The sequence below is a fragment of the Haliaeetus albicilla genome, chromosome 1, assembly GCF_947461875.1.
Source record: "Haliaeetus albicilla chromosome 1, bHalAlb1.1, whole genome shotgun sequence".
Taxonomy (NCBI): Eukaryota; Metazoa; Chordata; class Aves; order Accipitriformes; family Accipitridae; genus Haliaeetus; species Haliaeetus albicilla.
The window spans coordinates 8,977,153-9,005,033 of record NC_091483.1 but is presented as its reverse complement, the minus strand read 5'-3'; the positions used below and the strand labels follow the sequence as shown (position 1 = coordinate 9,005,033).

Below are 27,881 nucleotides of genomic sequence, written 5' to 3'. Positions count from 1 at the left end.
TCACGCAGTAAGTGATACATGCCAAGTCTCTTGGTTTCTCACTAAATTCAGCAGGGTTCAGATTCACCCAGTTCTCTGGAATGGTTCTCTGGAAACGCTTGCCTCAAGCCCCAGTGAGACAACACATGTGCAGTTCCCTCTCCCACCTTGCTCTGCAGTATTATGGAGGTTGTCAAGCCAAGCACTCAGAATTCATTATGAACCTTCATTCTGCCTGCTCACATGTGTGCTCCACATAAGGCCTTGAAGTATGGGCTAAGCGAGACCAGGTCCAGAATACTTCTGTCATGAATTTGCTCTGATTGAAGCCAATGACCCAAGCTGTTTCTCTGAAGGAAGCCCTGCCTGTTCAGCAGGTAAACATCGATGAAGTCCACAAAGGTGTTCAGTGAGAGGACATGTGAGTATGCAGGAAGGTCTGTATTGGTGCGTACAACTATTACTGGATGAAAAAGGGAAAAGGAGGTGGGAACAAACACTTCTGGGTTCCTTTAAAATATCATCTATCAATTAGCCACGCTCATGAGTGAGTAAAGCAATGATCTAAGACATTATGGCTATGATGGCTAAATAATGACAGCGTGGAGGAAGGTGTTAATTGTAAGTATGGTCGTAGTATGGCCAGGGAGTCCCAACATACTCAATTAGAGAGATCCTTAAGCATAGCGGATCCAGCAAGCAAACTCTCCACCTACTCAGGGGACAGTGTCATCATTAATCACTGTACGCAGCAATAGTGCAAAGGCGGGATTTGGCCTTCACCTGAAATTATCTGTCTTCTCTTTGAAGAAATAAGCCAGACTTAAAACAGAATTTAGCTGCTGAAAGATGCTAGACCTCTGGCCAGAGACATTCACAGGTGCACAGAGATGGATTTCCACCAGTTAATGATGTAGTCCACAGAATATTGGGCTGAGAACAGACTCACACCAGCCCATCTGCTGTGAAACTCTGACCTTCCTTTTTACATTGCAACCGCACCTGTCATACATATGCAATATGGCTACGGCTCTGGCTTGTGCCAGAGTGACACCTGCCTTGCCTATCTCACACAGACTGAATCCCTTTTATCAGCACTTCTAAGATAATTTCATACCTGCTAGCAAAGGGGGTTCACAGAGTTTCTCACACCTTCCACAACACACATGACTGCAATGCAGTTGACATCTAGTTACGGCTGACAGCTTATCTCTGGAGTACCCACTTCCAACCAACCCCATTCTTTTGAAGTCCCACCATAGCCAGCAAGCAGTACTGGGACAATCCCTTACTTAGAGAAGTGTCACAGAGGCTACTAGAGCGTAGGTCTGGGTAACAATGACTCAGAGGTTTGTTTCAAGACAAACGCTACTCTTATTTCAGACAGATGCAGATGGGTACCTGCTCATTTGGGCTGAGCGCTCAGGGACAGTTGGAGATGGCCACCTCACACTCATGTGTGCTCCTGGCCCAATGTGATAAGACCATCCAGGCATGAAGTTGTTCAGGTCTCTCTCTTAGGAAGAGGCTATGGGCCACTGGAAGCCCACGCTTTTCTGCTTATTGTTATCCATGGGAATTAAGCTTGTTCCACCTCAGTTTAGCCATGTTAGAAGTGAAGAAACAATCTTCATTGGTCTGGGCACTGACCCCAACCTGTGGGCTGCCTTCCTGCCCGACCTCAGACCTGCCTGATCACCATGGACTTGTCCAGTGATCTGGACTCTGGGCTGACCCTGGCTGTACCACAACAGAAAGATGTGAGAACTCAACAGCTAAGGAAACCCCCTTGGCCAGGACTAAAAAGCCCACCTGTAGCTTTTTAATGCTTGTTAGCCAGCTCTCCACCCCGAAGGCAGAGCATGGGACAAGCAACCAAGGGTATCTACTTTATCAGACAAACCTATTTCACTGAGAACAGAAATTTTAAAAATTCCTTCCATTTAAAATTTAATAAAAGATATGAAGTCAGTAAAAAGGTTTGGGTTTACCTCAAAACATTGCTCTACTTATTATTAGCTGAATGACCGTGCAAGGGAAGCTTCATTTCAGTAGCACTCTGGTTATATATGCTTTCTGGGAACGGCAACGGTTTCTAGGCCATTAAATATTTGTCTGCATGACCGATATGTTCTCCCTCCTGCTCACCTGCACTGCTGACGTACTTTCCCCAGGAGATGGAATGTTTGCCATACCAAAATAGCAACTAAATAAATGAAAGTTCAAGCAGAGCTATAAATAGAAAGGGCACCAGGTTTTCACAGTGCGTATATAAGCTACTTCATACCCACTTCCTTTTGTCTGTCATTAACTCTGAGATATTAAGTGAAATAAACTTTCTGCACTTTGGAAGAACAAAGAGCAAAACAATAAAGAGAACAAACTGTTATGAGGAAGCCACTGAAGTGCTGTGTAGAAAAGACAGACAATTTTATTTTTATATATATATATATATATATAGTGCTGTGTCCCACAGCTGCAGTTGCCAAGTAGTAATACCCAGTTTGAATTTTAGCAATACTCACATGGGAATTTGAGGATGGCTGAATAAAAACGCCTTGGGAGGAATTTCCCTCTGCCCATTCTTCTTTCACAGTCCCTCTAATGCGTGATGTGGAGCAGAGCCAGCCGCTCAGTCTATGGGTAATGCGCAGTGGCACCTCCTGGTGGAAATGAGCTTCCAGGGCTGTGGGCTGCAAAACGGGGAGAAAAACTATGATGAGAAGCAAAGTAAGAAAGAAAAGCTAAAAAAAAAAAGAAACAACTCTTTTTTGAAGGACGAAAACCTCCTGCTTTTCATACCAAAGACAGAGCACAGTGGCACTATCCCAATGTTGCTTTTCCATGCAAACAAATGCCTTTTCATGTTGCCACGAGGTGTGTTTAGGACAACTATGGGTGGAAGGAAGGGGGTTACAAAGGCAAATGGGGTGGGAAGGTGCTCTAGGAGGCAATCTCCGCTGCAAGACTCATTCCTCATTAACAAAGCTCACAAACCCACACGCTACACTGCAGTTTCCCATGTTTCCCCTGGACTGGCACTGTCTAGAAGTTCTCTTGTGGAAGGCTGTTAATGTTCAATAATTGACACTGAGTTAAAAAAAAAATAAACCCGGAAGAAAGTAGCTGAGTCAGGCTAGATTAGGTTACGTGGTAATTCACTATTTTTAGTTTTAGCTGTTGGAAATGGATACCAAACAAAATCTCACTAAAAAGAAACTTCTGCCCAAAATGTAGGCTCATAAAAATGTAATGAGTTCACAGGTTGGGTTTATTGTTGTTTCAGTGTGTGTGTATGAGATCGGCACGTATAAAGGGATGCCCTTTTCTCTGTTTATGGAGGTTCTCTGGAGGTTGGCATGTGTAACACTTGGCCCGTTGGGAGTTTCATGCTGTTTCTAGGTGCAAATGCGATAATGAGTAATAGAAGAAAGTATCACAACATGTTTCAATGTGTCTCGTCTTCTGATGAGAACTCCAGACCTTTTCTGCACAGCTGTCTGAACAGAGCTCCTATCTGATCCTTATCATTTCACTCCTAGCAATGGAGGTGGCTCTATTTTTTTTTTTTTTTAACTTTAAAAATGTTGAGGAAACTAGATGGAAATGCTGACAAAACAATTTCCTGCCTTTTCTTCTGAGCAACTGGACAGGCTAGGTATTTGCTCTACCATCTCATTTACCTCAGTGTGTATTGTGCTGGGGGCTGGGTGGAAAGGTGACCGCAGCTCACAACGCAGTGAGCGGGTCGTTCCTGCAATCCCCTGCTGAATTGCTACTTGTTAATCCTGAGACTAGATTTACCGAGTCAGATGGTCACTGCCAGTGTTTTCTTTCTCATCCATCCCAAAACACCCCCAAAAGGAAGCAACCTGGATGAGAAAGGAACTCTAGTTGTGTTTATAAAAGTGCTACAGTGCAAAGCTGCTTATCCCAGGACTTGCACGACTGTACACAGTGTGAGCAAGGAAATAATCTGTCTGGGAAGATGCTGCTGTACATGAAAGCATCTGCCTGCAGCTAGATTCCATCAAAGAGCAGATCTGCGGATTGATTTTCCCAGTATGACATCTTCCATCTGCAGAGCATTCAAAGGTTCTTTTATTAGCCCCGCTGTTGTTCGTGATTCAAGCAAGATGATGAAACAGCTCATGAAAAGGCACTTGGCTCCACAAACACCGTGCCATAAGCAATACAGAAAGTCCCAAGATGGGGTGGTGGTAGAAGCAGAGCCGTGGTTAACAGGGCTAAGGGAGGAGCACAGACAATGTGAGCAGTGATGTCGAGCGCTGGCAACGGCATTTCTCAATCTGTCTTTTAATGGAAGCCCACCTCATTTTCTGGGGACAAAGCCCAAGAACCAGCTTGTGCCAGCGCAGCTCACATGAGCAAACAGTACCAGGAACGTTGCGACTGCTGTCAGTGAAAACTTGCCCATTCATTTACTATTTCCATCTCTCCACTTTGGTTCTGTGCATGCGTGGGCATGTTTTTATGCATTTTTATTTTATTTGCAATGATGTCACAGGCAACCTTTTGATGACTTATGACCCACAACAGGCTAAGTACCACTGGCTTATGAAACAATGAAGAGAGAAGAAGTCAGCAAGAAAGCCGGAATAACATTAATTAAATAAACTCAGCAACCAAATGGACAGAAATGGCACATAATTTCCACAGTGACCTGCCACAGATATTTCGGGAGGAGTCAGTGAGTAAGGGAAGCTTTCAGAGTACCTAAGAGATTTGGACACAGCAGAATATGTTCCCTAGGGCTGAGCACCTGAAGCCTGAAGAGCCACATCAAACATTTTTGGGGCATAGCACATAGCATGTCAATTTGCTGGGGACTGGGCTCTGCCACAGGATATGCTAATACTATACAAGAGGTCTGAAAGCATCCTCGGAGCAACCACACAAATTTGCATATCCTTCTTCAGAAATGGATTTTATTAGATGGCCTGAACAATTTATTTAGCACAAGCGTGCTTTTATGTCCTCAACCTATTAGAAAGCTCTACTAGACCATTATGCTGCTGAAATATAGTCTCTTACATGTCGGAGGGAAGCTACTCCTGAACCATTCCCTGCGCTTTTAATTGATGGGAGAGGAATACGTTGTTCCCCAAGAGCATTTCCTACTGATTCACCTCTCTTTATCATCCGATTTACAGGTCTGATCTTGACGTTTCACCACACCCAGATCTCCCATTGACTTCAAGGAACAGGGCTCTGTGAGGGCAGTGTGAAAGTCACCCAATAAAGGTTTTCAAAAGGAAGCTGCTGAATTCATCAACACCAGAATTTACATAGATCTAAAAGGTGCTAACAGGTTTGCTACGGTAACTATGACGAGCCGTGTCAACTGAAGTGGCATGATGTAATGAAGAAGGACCATGCAGAACAGCCCACATATTTGCAGTGACAATCCTTTCCACCCCTTGGCGGAGTGTGGCATGTCCACTGCATGCACTGTCCGCATTAGGGCAGACCCCCACTCTTCCACTCCCAGGATGTGAAGGAGCTCTAATATACGTTATTTGTGGCTTATGAGGGACTGCGATGTGTACAGATTCACTATCATTTCCTATTGCCCACTCCAAAATGATACCAGAAGCCGTCGTCTCTAAGAGAAGCTGGAACACATTGTGATTAATTAGCTTCCTCCATGAAGAAGTTGCCACAGACACTTAGGTAATCCTCAGCTCAAATTAGAGACTTCTTGTGTTAGATGCTCCATAATCACATACAGCACGAGTTACCTTTAGAGCTGGACAAAAACTAGGACAGTTATAAAGGGCTACGATGCAATGCAGAAAACCACACGCAATGCTGCAGCAAGGGAAAGCCTGATCCAGCCCCCCTCTCCAGGCCATCTCTGAAGTGGTCTTGGAGAGACACTGGGACACAGCGAGGCTTTGCCAGCTGCATCCTTAGTACATGGTACGTCTACAGCAGAGTGATCTTGTGTCTGTATAAACCTCATACTGCAGTGATTAATTATAAACACTACTTCTGTAAGATTTAGAGGGGAAGAAATCTTTTCCTTCTGCTGAGGAAAAAGGGAAGTGATACTCTTGAACAACATCATTTGTATAAACAATTGTGCTTTTTACCCACGGCTCATCCGCCAAGTTCTCTTGTTTGGGAGGAGCCTGTGTGCGTTTTGATGTGTAAAGTAGGATAATGGATTATCATTATTAAAGGGCTTACAAATTGGGCAGGCAAGCCCCAGGTGAGAGGTCACTCTGACTGTACAAAAGAAAAGGGTTGAGCTGAGTGAGGAAGCTTGGGTTTGACTGAGAGGACAGGGAAAAAGGTTTTGTTCTGCAAGACTGCAGGTCTGTCTGTCTGTCTGAACAGAAACTCGCTCACAGGCTTTTTTTTTGGTTCCGAGTTTCTCAGTCTGCCCATTTGTAGAGTGTGTTGAGCAGGTGTGATAACAACAGAATTCATTCCACCCCACGCTTTTAATAAATCCGGCTGCTGCAGAGAAGAACTGAAAACAGGCTCTTCATATTGTGGGGCTGGGGAGGTGTAAGAAGTAGGAGGAAAGCTGTCTGAATGACTAGGAAAGTTTCAGCTGTCCTTCCCAGAGGGTGAAGTCTGGGATGGAGATGGAGCCACAGTTTCATTTATTCCAGAGAAGGAGCCCTAGACAGTCTGATGGTTGCCCTGGGTATTTGGCTGAAGGGTCATATCATAATGACAGCGATGATACTTGTTTAAAGTATGTCCAGTGTTGCAGCTTAAAGGGATGCCGGGTCCTCGGGAAAAAAATACATCATTGCTGACAGAGGAGACAGTCGGAGCTAATGAATACAGATTGAGGCACTGTATAATGGGATGTTAGCTTACCGGCTTGGAGCCTACTGCTGCTCCCCCTGATCTCAGGTTGACATTGTCATCAGTTTCAGGGCTGGCAAAGAGAGGCTTCAACCACAAAAGAGAAGTCTTGTGAAACAAAACTGGAAAGAGGAATCAACAAGTTGGGTTTCCCGGAAGGCTGAGGAGGGGCCTCATCCAGCACTTACCAGAAAATAATCTGTAGTATCACCAGCTATGGTGACAGCACTCTTCATCTCAGAGCAATCTTTCCCTTTTACAGCTGCAATTCCTGCAATTGCATGAGATTCCCACCTTTGATTTTAAAGAAAGGAAGGAAAAAGAACTACCTTTCTAGCCCACAGGGTTACAGGTATTAAAATGCTTGACCCCTGAATTCTCAAAGATGAATGCCATTCAAAATACACAGGCTAAAACACCATGTCTCGTCAAGTTTACACCAACCTTAAGAGTTTTTTGAGGGCTCTACTTGTAATTTCTGAGTATGAGGGTTGCTCTGTGCTGTATAACAGCAGGCAAGAGTGCCATGCTTGTTGTCCTAGCAATTCCCTATCAAACATACTTCATTTACAACCAAAGAAATGTAACTTGCGATTTGAGATTCCTGACTGCATCTGTCCCCTTTGTGCACTCTGTAATGCAGACTAATCAGAAACTGCCTTCACTTATCTGCATGTAATACCACGGACTTTAATTACTGACTTTCAGGAGGCATTTGCACAAGGGCAGTTTAATAGAAACTTGGTGGGGGAAGGAGAAGAAGCTCTTAACAGGAAGGGAGCTGCTCCTTTTTCTCTTAGCTCTCCAAGATATAGGCCAAAAGGAATTCAGCACATTCAAAGTAATGGCAGTTCTTATTGTGAAAGCAGCACAGCAGCAGCTACTCTGCTCAGGCTGCCCATTTCAGAGGACAGCACTGCTCTGAAAACAGCATCTCAAAGACACTCCAGGCCTGGACAGAAAAGGTGGTCATGACAATTTACTTAAGCTTACCTAATCCTCTAGCAATGGAAATATCCGGCTTTACGTTTTTTAAGCGCTTGGAAAAAATGTTTGCACTGACCTCCCTGCAAGGAGCTGCATCAAGTGGCATGAGAAGGATTGTCTTCTCCATGTTCCTAAAGCTGCAGGAAAGGAGACAGCATGTACGTGTCAGGTCCCTCCAGGACATGCCACAGTGCGGATCCAACAACTAGAGATATGCTGGCAGTCCCAGATCCCACAGTGCTCTTTGGCCCAAGCCGTGCTCTGGCAGCAGTAATCTAGACAGGACGATTTGGGACAGGAGCTTTACGTAAGGCCTCCGGACGAGCCTGAGGTACACTCAATCTTTTGATTCATATTCAGTCTCTTGTGTTCGGCCTCACCTTAGCCCAAACCGAAGAGCTTTGTTTAGTTTTTAATTCCTTCCCTTCGTGAACCTCCCTCAGATGTCTTCATAGAGCAGAATTCTCTCCACCCCTAGACATCGCTGCTCTCCAAGCCACCAAAAGCTCTGCCTATTCTTTTTTTAGTCTAAGCAGCAGCAAAGCTCAAAGACCTTCCTAAAATTGTCCAGGCTGAATGCAGCATGAGTCTTCCTCCTCCTACACAGTGCCCTGCAGAGGCCAAAAAAGCCCAGAGGATATTAGAAGGTGTTAAGAACATACAGTTGTGCCACAGTCTACTTCAACAATGTGGTAACATCTTGAATCCACTCGTAGTCTTAGTCATCCCACTGCTATGACCTCTTTTTTCTTCAGAACTAAGAAAGTCTAAGGTGACACTGTTGATGAGGGACTTAAAATGGCTGCAGCAGCAGAAGAGAAGAAACAGACAAGGCTTCTCTCACTTCAAAGGAGAAGACTGAAAGGGAACATGTCAGAGCTCTGGAGTGAAGCAGAGAATGCGATCAGGGAATGGTTTTTCACTTCTTCCTGTAACACAAGAAATAGGCAAAAATAACTGTAATTATTAGACTGCAGTTGTGAAACAGAAGAGCTTTTCCACACAGTGATTTGCTCTAGTGCTGCTGCCTGAATGGACTCACTGGGGCCATCACGCTTTTTCACTTTTTTTGTGCATCGTTTACCTGTGGAACTCACTGCCACAGCCTGAAAGTCAAAAGTATAAACGGGTTCAAAAATTACCTAAAAGATTTTGAAAAGGGATTATCAAAGTCTAGTGAACATAATGGTGTGAAGGTTATGTTATTGTTTCTATTTTCTATTTTTTCCCCTCATTCTTTTCCTGCCTTTCCCTTTCTTCAACATGTAACCCATTTGCTGTGACACGTAAGTTTTCAGTGTTACTTCTGGGCTTGAAGAGATGGTTTCTTTTGTTTGCCTTTCAGCCATAGGGCACAATTATGTTTCACAATAGTTCAGAGCCAACAATGAGGTGTTAGGATGTGATGAGATGTTCTTCTCCGGAAAGTAGATTTCAAGTTACCAGAAAGTTTGGCAGAACCATGCATTGTCAGCAAGTAGAGGGAATACATTGTCCTGAAAAGATAGGCTCAGCTCCAGAAGTCTTTTCTGGGTGTTGCAAGTTTTTGCTCATTAGATCCTTCTTTAATTTTCAACTTAGTGCGTCACAGTAACTTGGATTTCAAGTACTGCTGATCACTAGGAAGGCATGTGACCACGTCACCGTAACATGTTTGGTCCTGGACTCATAAACTAATAAACATTTGACCACTGCCTCTGCACTGACGTGGTGATTACCAAAAATGGTCCAGGACACAAAACAGCAGTGTGCAGCCTAGGGGAGAGCTGCTGTCTACTGTGTGGCGACATGGCTTCCAGTGGGGAAGAGGACTCTCATATACCCGCCAAAACCAACAATGATGGTCTGTGAAGTTACTCAGATTCATTTATCTCTATTTCCAGCACCCCCACAGAGTGGTTTATAGTTTGTGAAGTACTAAACAAACACTCAAATACACTGTGGTTTTACATCAGTGACATTAACTCTTCTCTGTCCCTTGCTCCCCATCACTGTCCCATGGGTTTGCAGAGAGAGGAGTAGCTTTAGTGACAAGAGAGTGAGGAGAGGGCACAGGGAGATTGCTTGCCCCAGGGCAAAAGTCTAAATCCTCCAGACAGGAAAAGGAAGTAGCATACCAGAAAACAAGAAAACTTTTTAAGACCCTCAGGTGTTTTGTCTGAGGCAGTGTTGGAAACTAATGTTGTTCTTTCCCACAGCAGAAAGAGAAATCGGGGTGGGGGGAAGAGCTCTCCACCACAAATCAGATGCACGTGATTTGCGAAGGACCAGTCGCAGTGCCTTAATAATATACTTGCCTGTTCTGCCTGAATAGCTCGATGTAGCGGACAAGCCTCATCAGTGAGATGAATGCACTCGATGCAGTTTCACTTAGATGCTGAAGGACAAGTCTACATTCAGCGCATTTGCAAGAGGTTTCTGCTGGGGCCGTAAGGGTGACTGAGGGTGACTGCAGCCCTGCAGCGTTAAGCACAGTTTTCTTCTGTGGCAAGGCGGTCCTACCATCTGAAGAGAAAACATTAAGATGTGTTTTTTCCCAGGAAGCAGGTGCTTCGGTGCAGGCCAGAAGGATGAAAAGCAGGGGAGGCAGTACCAGGCTGGCTGTGCTGGGGCGCTGCTTCCCAGCACAAATCCAAATGGTCCTTGCAAAAGGCAGCAATCCCTCTTCAAGAGTCAATGGAGAAGGAAAGCCAGCCAAGGGGTGCAACCTTCCTGCCAAGACCTCATGCCTCTGAACAGAGGGTGAGCCTGTTTAGCCAGAATGATGGGAGGGGATTAGAGAGTGCTTGTACTTTGCATGTTATGAACAACCAAATAAACCAACAAACCCTAAAATTATTCATTTCCCCACAGAATGTGAGCACTCGGGTCTGCAGACACAAGAAACTGCTTCTTTTTCACTGGAAGGCCATAGCGGATTTTCCACAAACAAGCATACACTAAGTAATGCCAGAATACAAACTGATCTCTTGTTCTCTTCATTTCTAAATCATAGCTGAGATCATGGTGGCTATCTAGGAAGTTTCACAGATAATCTGGGTACTGTGCATCCAACACCAGTGGCTCGACGTCTAATTTATTCTGCGTTTTCAATGCAAAACTTAGACATTGAGATGACAGGTAACTTGGTTTTGGGTTGCTATGTGTAACCAAATATAATTTTGTTTATGCTCTGCCAGACTTCCCAAATGGTTACAGACCTGTGTGCATCACCAGTAATACAACACAGAGAATACAGAGACTGCTGAACAGGTTAGACGTTTCTGACAGAGAAGGTAGCTCTGAAGCATCTCGTTTGACTTGAGAGTCCCAAGACAGAGCTCAAAATTTAACTTGTTCTGTCTCATTGACGGAGATGCCTTTGCTCCTCGTGGCAAGATGGTGTGTCTGCATAAAACCAAAACTAAACACAGCCCTCTGACAGCCCTTTCCACCAGCCCAAACATAAAAGTTTCAGAGCCCTTCCACGCTGCCCAGCAATTGCTCCCTAGTGAGAAAGAGCCACTTTCCCATGGCTTGTAACACAAGCAGGACTTACTTTCTGTGTAATGTGATGGTGGAATGTATGCTTGGAACTGACTGAAGTCATTGTCAATTCAAAGCTGTACTACAGTTAAAGTTGGATTAGCAACAACAAACTCAGAGGGTCTAAATGATTTGGGGCTTGAGACAATTTCCTGGCATCGAGGTCCAGGCCTTACCTCCCTGCTCTTCAGCAGAAAAGATTTCTGGGCAACACTGGTACAAATGGATGGTTAACAAATAATTACACAGGGTCATTGGCTGCAACTTGTGAAATCCTGGCTTGGAGAGTATATGAACAACAGACAGTTCATATTCCAATGGTTTCAAACAGCAAAATCTCTTCAACTTGTGCATGTCAAAGCACTTCCAGGAGCAACAGAGAGAAACTGGCCCTTGAGATATGCCTGTAGGATAAAGGCTACAAGAGCAAATTCCAGCTCGCTTTGTCCCACTTTTCCAGCTTATAAGACCAACTCACATAGAGCTGTGCCTGGGTCAAGAGAAGTAGCAACCAAGAAATCCTTCTTCCTATCCCATCCAGAGGAATAAGCTCTACTAGTGGGGAGTTTGTGTAGCTTGCGGGAGGTAGAAAGGCTGATGCTGCTCTGCAGGCTGCTGGCCTGCTTTTTCGCATTCCTTTTGGCCCAACATCCTGACCAAAGCACCAGGCACTTAGCCTACCTCTTTCATCCTCTTTAGCTACAACAAAGAGAATAAGAGATGTTGCTAGCAGAAGTCTAAAGAAGGATGGGACATTAAAGTTCATGGTTCTGTTTCCCCTCATGCCCAAGCAAAGACTACAAATCTTTGTTTAATCATTCCCCAGGTGAAAACACACTGCAGCAATTATCCCTCTCAGTGCACTGTTGGAGGGCTTCTCCCTCCCTGTCAGGACAAAGAGAAATACCTGCTTTTGCTGCCTTGACTCCCTGTAGGTGCTTAGAGTTGCAACACATCTGTCGTGGTTTAACCCCAGCCAGCAACTAAGCACCATGCAGCTGCTCACTCACTCCCCCCCCCATCCAGTGGGATGGGGGAGAAAATAGGGAAAAGAAGTAAAACTCCTGGGTTGAGATAAGAACGGTTTAATAGAACAGAAAAGAAGAAACTAATAATGATAATGATAACACTAATGAAATGACAACAGTAGTAATAAAAGGATTGGAATGTACAAATGATGCGCAGGGCAATTGCTCACCACCCGCCGACCGACACCCAGCCAGTCCCCGAGCGGCGAATCCCTGCCCCCCCCTTCCCAGTTCCTAAACTAGATGGGACGTCACATGGTATGGAATACACTGTTGGCCAGTTTGGGTCAGGTGCCCTGGCTGGGCATGAGAAGCTGAAAAATCCTTGACTATAGGCTAAACACTACTGAGCAACAACTGAAGACATCAGTGTTATCAACATTCTTCACATACTGAACTCAAAACATAGCACTGTACCAGCTACTAGGAAGACAGTTAACTCTATCCCAGCTGAAACCAGGACAACATCTCAGAAGCCAGCACCGAAGCACTCGCTCCTCTGATGGTATTGTTGCACCAAACAGGAGAGCTGGAGGTGATATGGAGGAAGGGGGACCATGACCTAGGAGGTCAGCAGCTCCATCACTCTGAGAAACGGCTCTGGGAGAAATGAATCACTTGAGATCCAAAACCAGCAGAACAAGACTTGAAGCAGTGCTTTATCTCAGGCAGGTGCCTAGACCAACAGAGCTTTTTGTCTCTCCCTCAGACTTTTCTGCTGGAGCTGCCCTTCACCATTACGTGCTTAGTGGTCTTATTTTACCTTCCTGACTCCACAGCCTAACAGAGCTGTCGGGAGCTAGACTGCCATGACAGCCAGCACAGTCCTTGCTCACTAGAAGATAGGAACAACCCGCTTCTTTTACAAATGTGGCACTCTTATAGTAGTATCTTCTGATCTAATTGTTCCTCTCCACTAACATCAAGAAGTTGAACTGAAGGTAAGAATCCAGATGTGTGTGGCCCTGGTTTGAGGGAACGTGGTGCAGCTATTACCCTAGGGAGTGACCCTGAGCATCTCTCAGATCTTACAAAAAGCCGATGAAACCAAAGTAGAAGCACTTCAACGGGAGAATAAGAGACGTAGAAGTGGCTCCCTCTGGGTTAACAACCTGCCGATAAACATCTTCTCAGCATGAATGAGAGGTAGTTCAAGCCTTAGTCTGCACCTCACTACGAACATTTTGTTGAAGGCTGCCCGGCAATCCTTGCAGCTGCCAGCTGTTCCCTAGAGTATGCTGTTCCCTTTCAGCTCTACCATACCAGCATACTTGCTAGTGCAATGGAGACCAGTTATAACAGAATTTAAAAAGTAAGAGTAACTGCTCTGGAGGCACCAGAAGCAGCACACTGGCAGAAGTGTAGGCCACCAGTGCTATTGGTTGCAAAGGTCTTTAGATATACAGAACCTGCATCTCCTACATCTGTAACAACCTCAGTTATCACAAGAACATACACATGTGGGATAATTGCATTTTTTTCATGTTCTCTTGTTGCAGGTCTCCTGGCCTGGCCTAACTCCTCACACTCTAAAGGCAAAGCACATCTAACTTTGTAGCATCGAAGCGGGCCACTGGTCTTTCAATCGTTTGGGATGCTGAGGTCCAAGACTGAACTCTAGGACCAGCCTGCACTGTACAGCAAAGTGCGCTCAGCTGTAGGGCAGAACCCAAAGGAAAATCCTCTGCTACAGCTGCTACGATCCAGGCACACAAACTAGATTTAAGAACCAGTGGTTTGGAAGAAGCCTCTTCCAGGACCAACCAAGCTGAGCCAACAGACCTTTTGACTACTGCCCAGGGCTTTTTCAGTTCTGACCCTCTCCTTTCCCCCTGGGACAAGTCGCAGCACTGCTATACAAAGGTGCTGAAGTGTGACTACTTGAGGAATGGCTCAGCAGTCCGAGACAACCACCCTCATCCACAATACTCACTCCTGAGCTGTACAGACTGCCAAGCAGCAGGATTCACCCCAGAGCTGGTTAGGTCACAAATCTGTCCAAATAGGGCCATTATAAAGGAAGTAGGAAGCTTCATTTATTTGGGTACCTTTGGAAATAGCATGTCTGCACAACCCTCATTTGGCTGTCTTGTGTGTATGCATTATGAAACAGCCTCATTACACACACAGGTAATATTTTATTTTTGCCTTCTTTCCTACACAGGACAGGGCCTGCTCTAAGGATGAATCAGAGGAGAAGACTATTGTCTGTAGCATCCCAGCTTAACATCTGCTGAATTTGGACAATAACGTGCAAGTGAAGCAGGGAACTGCAGGAAGAGAAAGGATAAGGGCAGCCAACTGCTGCCCTGAGGACCTGGCAACTATCCTGCCCGTGCTGAGCAAAGTAATGAACCGGAATTTTTCAGGGTTGCTCACTAAGTAGGCATGCACGCACCCCTTTGCTGAATGCTCATCTGTACAGCCTTGCACTACTCCTGCAGAAATGTAGGAAACTTGGTCACTGAAAGGGAAGAACATTCTTTTTTTAAGCTTAGTGTTTACCAGCCTCAGTTTAGTGTGTACAACAAGGACCAACGTCTCCAGGTTTTTCAACAAGAGACTGGCAAAATACATAGGTATCAGAGGGATGAAGGGCACAGAAAAGCTCAAGGGGAATATAATTGGTTTGGTCTGCAAGGTACAATTTGAATAGTGGATTGCAGCAAGGCCTAGAGATACGCTCACATGCAAAATGAGAGAACTTACACCAAATGCTGGCTCATAGCACCCTTCTTCCACTACTGCTGTGTCTCTCGCACTAGAGAATGAGAAGCTGCTTCTGGGATCTGGCACAGGGGTGTATAAAAACCACCCATGTTTTAATCTAGCATTCTTCCATCAGGAGATCTCAAAGCACTCTGCAAAGGAGATGCCCGTTATCCTCGCTTTACTGATCTGGAAACTAGGGCACAGGGAGGTGAAAGTCAATTAACAAAATGCAAAACTGGCATCCAATACATCTGGATGGTCTCCATTATACTCCAGGCCCTGGGCACTGATGCCCCCTTCTCTCAAAGGTGGCTGCAGGGTTTCCAGCTCTTGCAGCACATCTTTCCTTTGCTATTTCACCCCGCAGTCTATATTACCATGTCCTCTTTCAGCTCTGTTGTTCCCAGTCACTTTTGTCTCTGTTCAATTTTACCAGGCTTCTCCAGAAGAGCCCATTTCTCCGTGGCTGGCTGTTCCCAGATAAACTAATTGGGAAACTTCCTGCCTCCAGAACTTGTATTCTGGACGATCCACTCTTGCACAGAAACAATGTTGAGCAGATAGCTGGTAAGACAATCATCTTTTTAAGGCAGATCTCTGAGCCCAAGCAGAGTCACTGAAGCATTGCAGATGTATAGGACAGCCAGAACCATCCGTAATTTAGGTCGCTACAATAGCTGAGGAAGGGAGTGTTTTGTTTAGCTGTAGCTATGGTTACAATAGCCTGTAACTGCATGCATTTCCGTTTTGGAGCATTCGTGGGGTAATATAAATTTCCTTGATGCCACAGGCCTGTTAAAATGCAATACAGTTATGTAGTGCATGAGTGACATACTGCTCTTTGGCATGGCAGGCTGTATGTGGGCTAGTGTGCAAAGTGAAGTGTCACCAAAGGTTTATGGGAGGAAGGATTCCTTCTGCTCGCCTACTTAGGAAGGGAATTACGTAAGAGGTGCTTGACTCTTCAGTTGCCTGAGCACAAGGAGACCTACTTTCTTAACACACTGAAACAACCAGCCCTGAGAGAGACTGTGTAAAAGCCCTGTAGAGTTAAGGGCGAACCACGCGGTGCCTACAGCGCAAAAGCGCAAAGCTAAGCTTCTGTTTTAAATGGGTTTCTGAATTTTTTTTTAGTTTGGGATCTTAAGCTGGAATTAACCTGAAGCCTTAAAAAAACACAAGAAAATGACCAGCCTGGTTTGTGGCTTCTGCCTTTACTCCCTGCATGTCTAAGCTTGCTGCAGAGTTACGCTGAGGTAAACTGCAAAAGCGCAGGGGGGAAGGATACAGTAAGTAGAATATAACGACTTTATTACATTAATAATGCACCCAGGCAATGAAATTGATGCAAGCGGTTAGTACTTCTCAGTATCTTTAAAGGCCAAGTCCTTGAGCAGGTGCAAGAGAGTGGGCGTAGTCTTTGCCCCACTGATGTCAGTGGGAACGCCCAGTGCCTATTGAGGCAGCTCCTATGCGGAGATGCTCTTCTGCTCCCCTCCTGGGAGCGTGTGAATTCTCAAGAATCTGAGCTACCTTTTAGCTGCAGAGGTGACTGATTTACACCAAACCGGATAGCAAGAACTTCCTGAGATGACCCTGTTTTGTGAAGAGATTCTAATCTCATGACAAGTTTGTCTAGCCAGATAATGACAGTAATTAGCCAGGAGGCAAGAAGGTGGATCTAGGTATTCTACTTCATGAGTAAGAAGGATGTTTTATGGCAGTGGAATTAGGAGGAGGATGGAAACTGCTAATATCCTTCAAAACGGAGTTGGAACAAACAGCACAGCACAGAGAACTGCACTTGGGAGGAGATTCCCCAGCCTGCTCTCCTTGCAAAGTGGAGAGGCTCGGAAAGAAAGAGGTCCTTTTCCAGAAAAAGCCAGTGCTAAGCCAGTACCGGCATTTAACAGTAGCAGCATCACCCTTACCATTCCTCCTGCTACATAACCCTGTTTGTCTGAAACATGGAGCGGGGGACAAAGATGACTAGTGCAATAAATAAATATCAGTGTTTCAGATATTCAAATGAAATCTGCAGTGGATAAATGAGTAAACAGAAGAGGCAGGCTCTCAGTAAAGACCATACTCATTCTAGGATAAGATAAGCTGAAAAATATCCTTGCAGTCACTGTGCAGCTTGGTAGGGGCATGCCTGCTGCAGCACTAGCAGATTATCACCTGTCCTTATCTCTTGTCATTTCCAGTCAAATATTTGCAAAATGCTTACATACTGGGTAGATAACAACCCGCAGGAATGGAGAGAACAGAATACTTAATTCAAAAGTGCATGGATACCACCACCACCCCCACCCCCCCTTCGGAGAAAAAGGTCTTTATAAACCAAAGGTGAGACATTCCTTGCAAACAGGTAGCTCTGGTGGTATCAAGTGATGCAGTTTTGTCTTTCTGGGGTGCTGCCAGACACCCTGAAATGATAGTGTGGAGAGGAATGTGAGATTTCCCTCTTTCATCATAATGGTTACTTTGAAGCCTAATTACAGCCATTTAAACACCAGCCTATTAGCCATGCTACTGCTGATCGCTGCACCAAAATGCGCAGCCTGACAGGGAAGTTCTCTCCCAGAGCTGGCTGGGCAGCTCAGGCGTTACACCGGAGTTTGGAAAGGGCATGGAGCAGCGGCGGGCGTCCTGGGCCCGGTGGCCTCCGCCATGCCTGCTCTAGCACTATGCAGAGGACGGGAGCGCTACGGGACATGCGTCGTCATGACCCACCGTGTGGCGATACTTCACGTGCCGCAAAGGCTAGTGCCAGGCAGGTACACCAGAGAGTTTGGCCACTTCACCTCAGAAACTCTGCAGTTCAGGATTGTGTCAAAAAACGACTACAACAGTAAATATAACCAAGAGGCAGCACATCACCTATGGCTCCTCTTGAAAGACAAGCACCAAGAGCCACTGCTGGTCCCTAGCTGCTGCAAGATACTCTCTGTAGTCTGATGCCCACCACTTCTCGTAGCTGTGATGAACACATGGCCTGATCACATTTGGTGCCGTTTTTCTGTTGCAAGACTTGTCCCCTCCATTACGTTTCATGTTTCTGTCTCTGTGCACTCCAAAAACCAGGCAGCTAGGCTTAAACCTCGAGTGTCCAAGCACTTTGCCTTTTCCCAAGAGAACTTTAACTGGTAACCCATCTCTAAAATAAAGGCCTAGCACAATGGTGTCCCTTCAACAGTTGAGAAGGAGCAGAGAGCTGAGAACGCTGAATCTTTTACAATCTCATCGTCTATTATGAGTTGCACCAACTAATTTCTGCACGGTTCCTAGTGCTGCTTCTCACAGGTGGGCCACCCAGCACAAGCCAGATATTCACCTGGTATAACTGGAATGGCTGTGTCTACTTGATGTCTTGGGGGGATATTCATGAGCTGAAGATCTGACACTAATGAAGTTCTCGTGCATCTCGTCACATTGTAAAGTAGGTGAAACCAGCGCGGCTTTACTTTAACTTGTTTGGTTATAAACTGTGGCAGTTCAGCTGCTTCATGACCAACCGAGACACCCCTGCAGCGGAGGCGGTATCCTCTGAGGGCTGGAGCAGAGAGCTCGGGCAGGAATAACAACAGCTGTCCCAATACAAAGTGTTCCCACTTGTGAATCAAAGCCCTTACTAAGATGGTGTCATGTCTGGACACGTTTGGTACTTATTCTCGCAGACATAGTATGAAGGCAAGGATCCGTCCTTTTTCAAGTGCATCTTTTTTGTTGTTGTTGTTCCTTCTGCAATGGGAGAGGAACACAAACCGAAGCATGCACTTGCTGAAAGGCTGGAAACAGGAAATTCTGTTTAATTTGCACATTCCCTGCTTCTGATGAAAAGTAGGAAATATCAATCACAGCCTTTTATTTCATATTTGGCATAAAAATTTGCCTTCAAGGTAATGTCAAGTAACAAACTTCACACTGCTTGGAATTAGGCTGATGATATTCAGCGAGAAGTACAATGCAAAGGCTCAGTTCTGGGAGTGTTTAATTTTGTTACGTTTCCCCATTCAGATCTCATTTTTGAGAAACCCACAAAAATAGCAGCAGCAGCAAGATAATAAATAATAGCTATTTTACATGATTTTTACCTTTAAAATGCATCTCCCCTCTTTCTGCCTCACATCTAAGTGCTGGGGAAAAGCCCTTAATTGGAATATTTTTACAGAAAGAAAATCAACCTTTTTTTTCAATTATCATTTTCCTCTCTTTTGCTTTCCTCCCCTTACGTAATTTGGCCTTGTTTTTAATCTTTTCTGGTCTCCTACTATTTCCACCTAGGAACACCTCTGGTTATACTGGAAATTCAGCCAAAGACATTCAGCAATCCAGAAAAAGTGTCAAGTGAATTTATGTTTTGAATCTGAAAGGACAAAAGCAACTTTGGACTATCCAGTGGAACTATAATGAGTCTTCTAACAAACTCATTTGGCCCTGTGTCAGGTGTAAACTTAAAAGTTTTCCAGAAAAAAGTATTTTCTTATAACTTTTTTTTTACCTTATCTTTTTTACTAAAGTTATTGTGGACAAAACTGCATCTCATTTATCTGACTTATGCACAGACACAGAGAGATAAAGAAAGGATCCTACAGCAGAACGACAGTTTCCACATCTAATGGGAGGAAAAGAGGCTACACTGACTTACTGGAGAAATTAAAGGCTACAAGCTTGTACGCAGTGACCACCTAGATCCCTCCTCATCCACACTGGGATCACAAATAAAATTTTACTTCACTCTGGCCTTGAGATAAGGCAGAGGAGAGGTTGTGCGCAAGCAGCATCTGAGTATAAATGCGTCTGTTGCTCCTACAGGAGGACGTGGCGACCTTTTGTCACTTTGCGAGCAGTGCTCTTTCCAGAGTGGACTGCTCCTGCCATCTGAAGTTAAATCTCTGCTTTATTCCCTGCAGACACAGACCTGATGTTTGTGCAATGACAATGAGTAATTGGGCTTCACATAAAAACTACACGAAATTACTCCAAACATGTGACGCTGGCATTCAAAAGCAAGTACTTCACATTACTTCTCTTTAGCTTCCACTTCGTGACCGTAACTGTGTTGCGTATTTATTTGGGAACCTGTAGTGTTGCAGAAAGAGAAAAAGCCTAGAGACCTGATCGCCTGCTGTCATGGCAATGGTCATGAACGACTTCATGGTCTTGAGATGCGAAACTGGTCTGCAATGCGATCTGAACCTCCTTGGAGGAGCTGCAAACTATCGGCAAGCCTTACCCGATAAAATTAGTGTCTTATTCTACATGAACTGCCATATTCTGGCTATTCTACCCACATCCAAAGGTGTGTCACTTCAGCTGGTCTGCCCATGCAGTGGTCACAGCTACTCTATGCAGGCGTGGACCTCACTAAAGGCATGGTTACATGCAGTCTCCTCAGTGGGGAAGGCAGAATGCAGATGTCACCATCCCGTAACTCAACTGCTCCATGCCCTCTTTCTCAGCCGTGACAGCCATTTCAGGAAACAGGTTTGCAGCATGCCTTTGTTAATACCTGCACCTTCCAAACCGAAAAAGAGGAATATCTGACTTAATCTTGAGGGATGGGGCCTGTACAAGTTCTGTCTAACTACTAAGAGCACTTAGGATCAGCAGTTTCTAAACTCAAAATTGTGTTTTTGTATGGCTGCACCATTCTAAAGAACAGACTAGTAGTTCTTCCTGATCTCCCCCCTCTAATCCCTCTGAGCATAACACTTGTAAGAAAGTGCCTCCTCTGTGAATCAGCTCAGGAATTTTGATCTGATTTGGCTTTTCAAAACTTAACAAACATGTAAGTGAAAACCTGTTTTGGAAGGTAAATGCAAATGTCCCTGTCCAGCAAGCTGAAATAGAATGATTCCCATGATTTAAGTAAAACATTATCACAATCACCATATAATTGCAGGAAGGTTTGGGCCCACTGAAAGAGCATTTCCTGAGGTTAATTCCAAACAATCTGTTCTTTGAGCAGTGGAATTAATGAGTCCTAGTTCACCGGGTACCTCTGTCCTTTGTCCCTGCATCTGCCCACCAGAAAAACCTCTACCCCTGTGTCAAATGTAGATGAAATTAGTCAATGCCTTCAAAAGTTATTAAGAGGAGACTGACAAATGATGAGACAGATGATATACTCGTGCAGGCTCACCTCCTCCAGAATCCAAGCTGAAAAGGACCCATACAGCTTCTGCCCAGCCCAGCAATTATCATTGCTCACAGTAAATAGCAACACAATATAAACAACATAAATTAATTTGTATGCAAATATCACATCGGTGTTCCACGCACAAGTATAATTCATGTTGTTGGGGCTATAATAATTCCATGGTTGATTTTAATAACTATTCCTCTTAGTGATACAGGATCTGTGAATATCTGCATTGTTAAGCCTAATAAAGGAGATTACAAAGGGGAAACAGTGACACAAGTTTTAGAATTAAACAACAGAAGAGTTCCTGTGTCTGGCCACCTGTAAAGAACACAATGTCTTGTCACAAGCAGGTGGTGGGTCTTCCCTTGTCTCATACCTAGGCATTGTATGAACAGCTAAGTGAGAAGGAGTGCCATGGCAGTCTCACCCACAAATTGTTCCCTCAGTGAAACTCCTACTAGAAAATGAGATTTTTCCTGAGGAATTTGCCCAACTCGTGTGCAGGAAACATCTAGATCATAAGCACTGCAATACAAGTATGTTGGTAGGGAGCAACTGTAACGATCTGGACTGGCAGATCCACAAAAGACTGAATATATCTGAAAAAGTTTGCTTCTATGTTAAGATTCCACCTCCTGAATGGGAAACCACCCTTTTGCATTTCTTTCCTACTGGTGGTTGCTCAGAGGGCTTGTTTCACAGGATTTGTTTTTAAAAAACCTGTGTGTTCATACTCTTCCCTTTCAACATGAATCTATTAACTCTCATTTATGCATTGCTATACTATGGAAATGGTTGTCACAACCAGAGAATCGTGACTTCAAGAAGGCAATATGTACGAGCAGATGGCCACCAGGCTGTCCTTTCCTGTAATCATTACATCAGCGCATTTCTAAGATTTTTGCCATGGTTTGAGAGTTCTGGACCAAGTTTCTACAGCTGAAGTTGCTGAATGCTCCATTTATCAAGAGGTTGATTTAAAAGCACATTCCTAGCTCCAGGCTCCTGAGCTAAGGAAAATGTCCCCTTCTGCATATATTCCATATGAAGACCCTGGGTTTTTGTTCTACTCGACTCTAGCCACAAAGGCTGGTATCGCTAATCACCTCCCTGCTGCTCACGTTAGCAGAAACTTCTGCCCAAGTACAAGCACAGGCAAATCTTGGGGCTGTGCACAGTGCAGTTGTCCTTGTCCCCTTCTGCTCTAAGCCCCTGCCACATGCTGCAATCAGGCCTAAGACAAAGCCCTTCAATTAAAATAGGGCTTCCCGAGGCTTGCCTTAGGTGTGTGTATCCTCCACCTGCCAAAGAGAAGGCAAAGGAAATTCGATTCCCGGTACCAAGTAATGCTGCCCTAACACAGATCAGCCTGTGTGCATTCAGAATTGAAACAAGTCAGGCCATTTGTCCTCCTCCAACCCTCTTTTGTTGGCTTAGGTGTTGTATTTCCCTTTCCATGTCACCCATACAAGTTTTTAGTCTGATGGCTTAAGTAAAGGCATGCCAGAATAAAGGAACCGTTTACATGAACAGCTCACAGTGCCCAGATGGGAAGAGCCCCGAGTGTTTGAGAGGATGAAGGTAAAGAAATATTAAGGTTTTTCAAAAGAAAGAGCACAAAGTGAGGAATGCTGATGTGGACCATTTTCCCCTGTGCAAGCACTTACCTATGTTTACAGAGGGGGACACAGTCTTTCCAGTGCAGGTGAGCAAAAAGGGCAGCTCTAAGGGTAAGAAATTCAGCTACAGATCAGAAACTAACATTTGGAAGCACAGGTAACCTGCTCCTATTTCTCAGTACAGCCTCTGTGAGTAACAGCCTCCTTGGCATACAGGCATCAGGAACACAGGTGTGTTCCTCTAGCACCTACGCCTCTCTCCACTCTCATCCTTTTCCTCTTCCAGGAAAGAGCTTACAGGACAAAGATTATTAATCTTATTTTACAGACGGGGAAACTGAGGCAGCAGACAAGGAAGCTGAAAGGAAACCTGCAGCCCTGAGTAGCAATCCCTATGCCAGCCGCTGGGCCTGGCAGTCTCATTTCCTCTCCTCCAGAAGGGTTCTGTGCACGGAAAATCACGAGCACAAACAAGAAGCACTCCTCGCAAGTCCCAGGAGAGAGGATGCTTGCATTTTTCACTCCTAGATGATGGTGCAGCCTGAAGACACACAGCCAGAGAGACCCAGCAGTCTTTGGAAGAAGCCTAACGAAGTTAATGAAGCCAGCTACATCTGTGATCCTTATCTGAGTCCCTCTGATCTCCCCACACAGCTGCAGGGCCAAGACAGCCTTGTCTGCGGGGATGCTGTGTGCCTCCACCATGTCCTGTGGGGCGAGCCCCCACCTGCCCACCAGCAGAGGGCAAGGAGCAGGAAAGCGGGCAGGTCTGTATCACACCCTGCCACAGCGGCCTCAGCACAGCTGGCCTCACTCCCTGCTTCGGAACAAAGGGAGAGAGCCCATATTAAACACCAAACCATGCTGGACTTGCAGTCATTACAAATGGAAACATGCACGTCACTAGGTCAGACTACACGCTGACACCAAGGCAAGAGGTCTGTCAAGTTCGGCTTCTCTCTGTTTCCCTTCTTACCCTTTGTTCAAAAATTCCTAGTGGTTATACATCTAAAATCCTAAATTTCTTGCAGTTGCTGTTGTAAATGCAGTTTCTGCTGATTCACAAGTTTCCACTTTTCCAAACAAAACACAAGCCAATTCGTTCAGGACAGCAAAGAGATTTTTTTTCCCTTCTGATCTTTTAACCAACAGAACAAAATACACCACTGGATTTCCCTGCTGGACTTTGGTTTAACTGAGTAACAGATCAGGTCCTCATTCCCCTCTTTGAACTCCATCAGCTGTAATACACCCTTGAGGGCAAAGTCCCCCACTGTGCACTGCCGACTCTCTCTGTGAGGTATAGCACAGGAATACATGATTTTGGGCACCTTATGACTGATGTGGTCAGGTGGCTTGGTGCAGAGACGATAATAAGGAGGCAAGCAATGCTCATAAAGCATGTACTGCTATGGGAAAATCCAGCTTAATGTTGATCTGACATGCACTGAAGTATTTCAGGTTGGTGTAAGCGAGACGGAGAAGTCTGAGTTGCATTCCCGCATCCTCCTCATGCTATGGTTTGTGGGAAATTCATGTTAAATAAATAAAAAGCAGCTCTTAGACTTGATTTGGGACAAGAAAAAGGCAATTATTTTTTGAGGGAGAAAGACTTGCTTATCAGAGTCCTCCCCATTTCACACCTCCGCAGGCCCAAGCAGTCCAGGACAGCCCCATCGGTTTGCTTCAGCTCAGGATGGGGTGTTAAGGCTCTGGAAGCCTGAAAAGGGCTGGACCGAGACAGGTGTTGACAAAAATTGCTGCGCCTTTTTTTCCCTCAAGGGGCCGGACACCCATGTTTACCCTGACCTCCTATGTTAAGGTAGCTGGCCTGCAGAGTCCTTTGAGGGCACAGCTGCAGATCACATCTTGCTCACATCATTTTGATTGTCTCCGATTTCTGAGTCTCCAGTTCACATTACACCCCAGGTACGATGCTTGACTTGATCCTACAATAAACTCCCTGCAGACAGACCCTCTGAGCTTTTGCAGTATCACACACTAAATTTACAGGGCTCCAATTTGCCAGAGAACCCAGAGCAGGACTGTGAATACATGCTAGAGAGGCCATGCAGCTGAGAGATAATAACTTGCCTCCAAAAGGTGCATCTGGAGGAAACAAGTGGGTTCGTACAACAGGCGCCCCTGATCCCAAATGGGGCTTCAAGAGATGATCATAATAAAAACGTGAGATAGCACCTAACAGCTAGAAATACAAACACACACGCAAGCTCTTATGTAGGGACGCAAGAGCCGATGGAAAAAATCAAAATGGAAAAATGCGGTTTCTTCAGGCTGAAGTGAGAGAGAAGCAGCTCTTGTCTTTCCTGTGCTAACAGTGCTGAGTTGTGCCTTACAGCATGTCCCAGCTGAGGATCCACGGAGCAGCTCAGCCAGCATGCTTAACCAGATTTTCCACCACACCTTTGGGCTGCAGCACACTGTCATTATATCATGCATGCCTGAAATATCTCAGTTAAAGCCAGGATAAAGGAACCAAGGGACCTGCTTCTGACTTTGCTGGCTCAAGCTAGCAACAGCTCTGCGTGGTTTCTGGGGCAGCTGTTCTGGAGGAGTGAGGCCAGCCAGTCCCAAGCACGCAGGAAGACTGGCATCCTAGGGGGGGTAGCATCTCCCTGCTGTCTCTCTCTGTCAGCAAGCCCAAGCATCTCTGAAGAAGAATTGAACCATTACAGGGCAAGAAAGTGTCCAGGTCATTATGATGCACACAGGGCCTTTCCTTAACTGGGTTCAGCCTGTGACACAGACGAGTCATGTCGGCATACATGTGTGGGGGAATGCACGCAAGCATACCGAGATACACATGTACTACTGCTTAATTCCCTTGCAGACAGATTTCAGATTCAGAAGGAGAAAAAAAACCCAAAACCCAGACAAATGGAGAGTCCTTGGGCAGTGCAAAATCCTCAGGGCTCGGGGAAGTAAAAACACAACAAAAAATGTATGGTGACTTGTGTGCAACTTGAGAGTTAGCGTTCAGAAGAGATGGGTACTCTGCATGCCTTGGGTAAGTTCCAGTGAGGCAAAGCCCACCTCCTGTACACGTGCCTCCATTAAAACAAGAACACATGGCCTGCCCGCTCTGTCACCCACGCTCTGAATGGTCCCTCACTTCACAACACTTCTCAATCGTTTCTGAAAAATTTTGGGTTCTTCCCATTCATGGAGAAAGGGGCTGGGGATTTCAGAGCTCATTCTTTGCCCAGTCCAAGGCACGATTATTAACTTGTCTCATTCTCCCAAGACCCACACAACCACCTTGATGGGAGCGCATGAGTCTTTCTACAGGAGAGGCCCTGTCACTTATATCAGAAGATAATGTCTTGCACCTTCCTCATTCCTTTCTCCTGAGTAATACCTTCTCCTGTAAATAGACAAGGGAAGGAGGGAAAAAAAGAAGCCAAGCAATTCCTTCACTGCCTCACAAAATGTTAATATTCCCAGAACATTTTTGGGGGGGGTCTAGTTTGAGACAAATCGAATGGTTTCGCTTGACGAGGACCAAAACCTTATTCAGCCTGCAGCTGGGCTGTCACAGTGCCTTTTGGTCTCCTTTTTGCAGGACATCCACACCTCTTGTAGCTATCTGGCTGCAGCACTGTAACAAGCACGCCCTGGCTGCATAGCTCGCCCCTTAGAGCACAGGAATGTCAGGCAGCACCACAGCAACAGTGCTACATCCAGATTAGTCCAGCATAAACCAAATGCTTTAGCATCTCCGAGTGGAACTTGCTGGTGTACAAAGCACCGTTCTCCTCCCGTTTCTCCAAGTTTAAGGCAGCACAAAAGCACAACTTACGGGACCGAAATCATCTGCCCTCAGCACTAGAGCAGCCTTGTGCTGATGTGCAGAGGTATCATTCTTGACTCTGCCCATCTTTTTGGTCTTCACCTCTCCACTATCATATTCCTTTCCTGTGGGCTGGCCTTACAGTGCTTGTTATTGCTCCACCTCACATGTACTTGTCAGGTGGCTTCACCAAGACCCTACCAACTCTATTCCTGCTTTCCCGGCTTTTCAGTGCCATCCCGCCCTGGCTCAGAGTCTTGACATATTTCCTCCACACCCAGACTCAAGGCAGTTCCTCACTGTCTCCTACTGAAACTCAGAGCCCATTTGTATTCTGCTTCTGTCCTCCCAGCAGGGCTTGCTCCTCTCGCTTGCTTCATTCCTGGAGTACACCTTAAGAAAACCCCAGGGATTTGCACACAGACACAGTCACAGGGGAAACAAAGAACAAAGGAACATCAGGGCTCAGTACACTGCAAACTGCCCGAGTAAACCCAAACAACTCCAACATGAGCACCGTTATCTACCTGTACTTTCCTGCCTCCCCAAGAGAGAAAAAGAACTACGTAAAACTTTGACAATACTTGCTATTAAGAGCTTTGGCCTCTTCAGCAATTATGCTGTGTATTTAGTTACTAACCGGTATCTGTTAAGCACTTACGCTGGAGACGAGCAGAGCTGCCAGACCTTGCTGTGTCTTACAGCGGTGAAACATTATTGAGTTGGCAAGAGGCGACGAGACCAGATCCGCAATTGTAGAGCAGCATTTTCAAAAGTCTTCAGCATAGGCCCAACTCTGCCCTGTTGAGGTCAGTGGGAAAACATCACAGTTAGCGACTTCAGGGTGTGCTCCAGGCTTTTGAAAATTAACCGTAGATTTCACTAGGACTTCTTCTGTCATTCGAGAAACTTGGACCAAACGATGTGGTTACACTACACCTGTATTTTGTCTTAAAGGATCCCAAACTATTTATTGTCACTTGCTTTTTACTTCTAGGTGTGTTTGGGTGGATGAGCAGCAAGGACAAAGCCATACACCTAGGTCACCCTCCTGTAAACAAAGGTATCTTCAAATCATGTGCAGTACCAAGTGAATGAGTGGGTAGGTAACTGCACGTACCTATTTTGTGTTCTGTCCCCATTGGGCAGCCCAGAGAACTCTCACCTCACAGTGAATATTCCCATGCGTTCTCATCCAAATGAAAACACACCCAAAGACAAAA

The 27,881-nt window shown here is 45.3% G+C and overlaps 1 long non-coding RNA gene across 1 annotated transcript in view; it reads right to left on the bottom strand.

Moving 5' to 3' along the window:
• LOC138683641 (uncharacterized) overlaps window positions 1-27,497 on the bottom strand; it is a 37,006-nt gene extending 9,509 nt beyond the window's left edge. Inside the window, exons 1-2 of the long non-coding RNA XR_011323179.1 lie at window positions 27,320-27,497; window positions 2,505-2,672 (exon numbers count right to left, since the gene is read on the bottom strand). This is a non-coding gene — a long non-coding RNA (uncharacterized lncRNA). The remainder of the gene's footprint in view (window positions 1-2,504; window positions 2,673-27,319) is intronic.
• Between the last annotated feature and the right edge of the window lie 384 nt (window positions 27,498-27,881).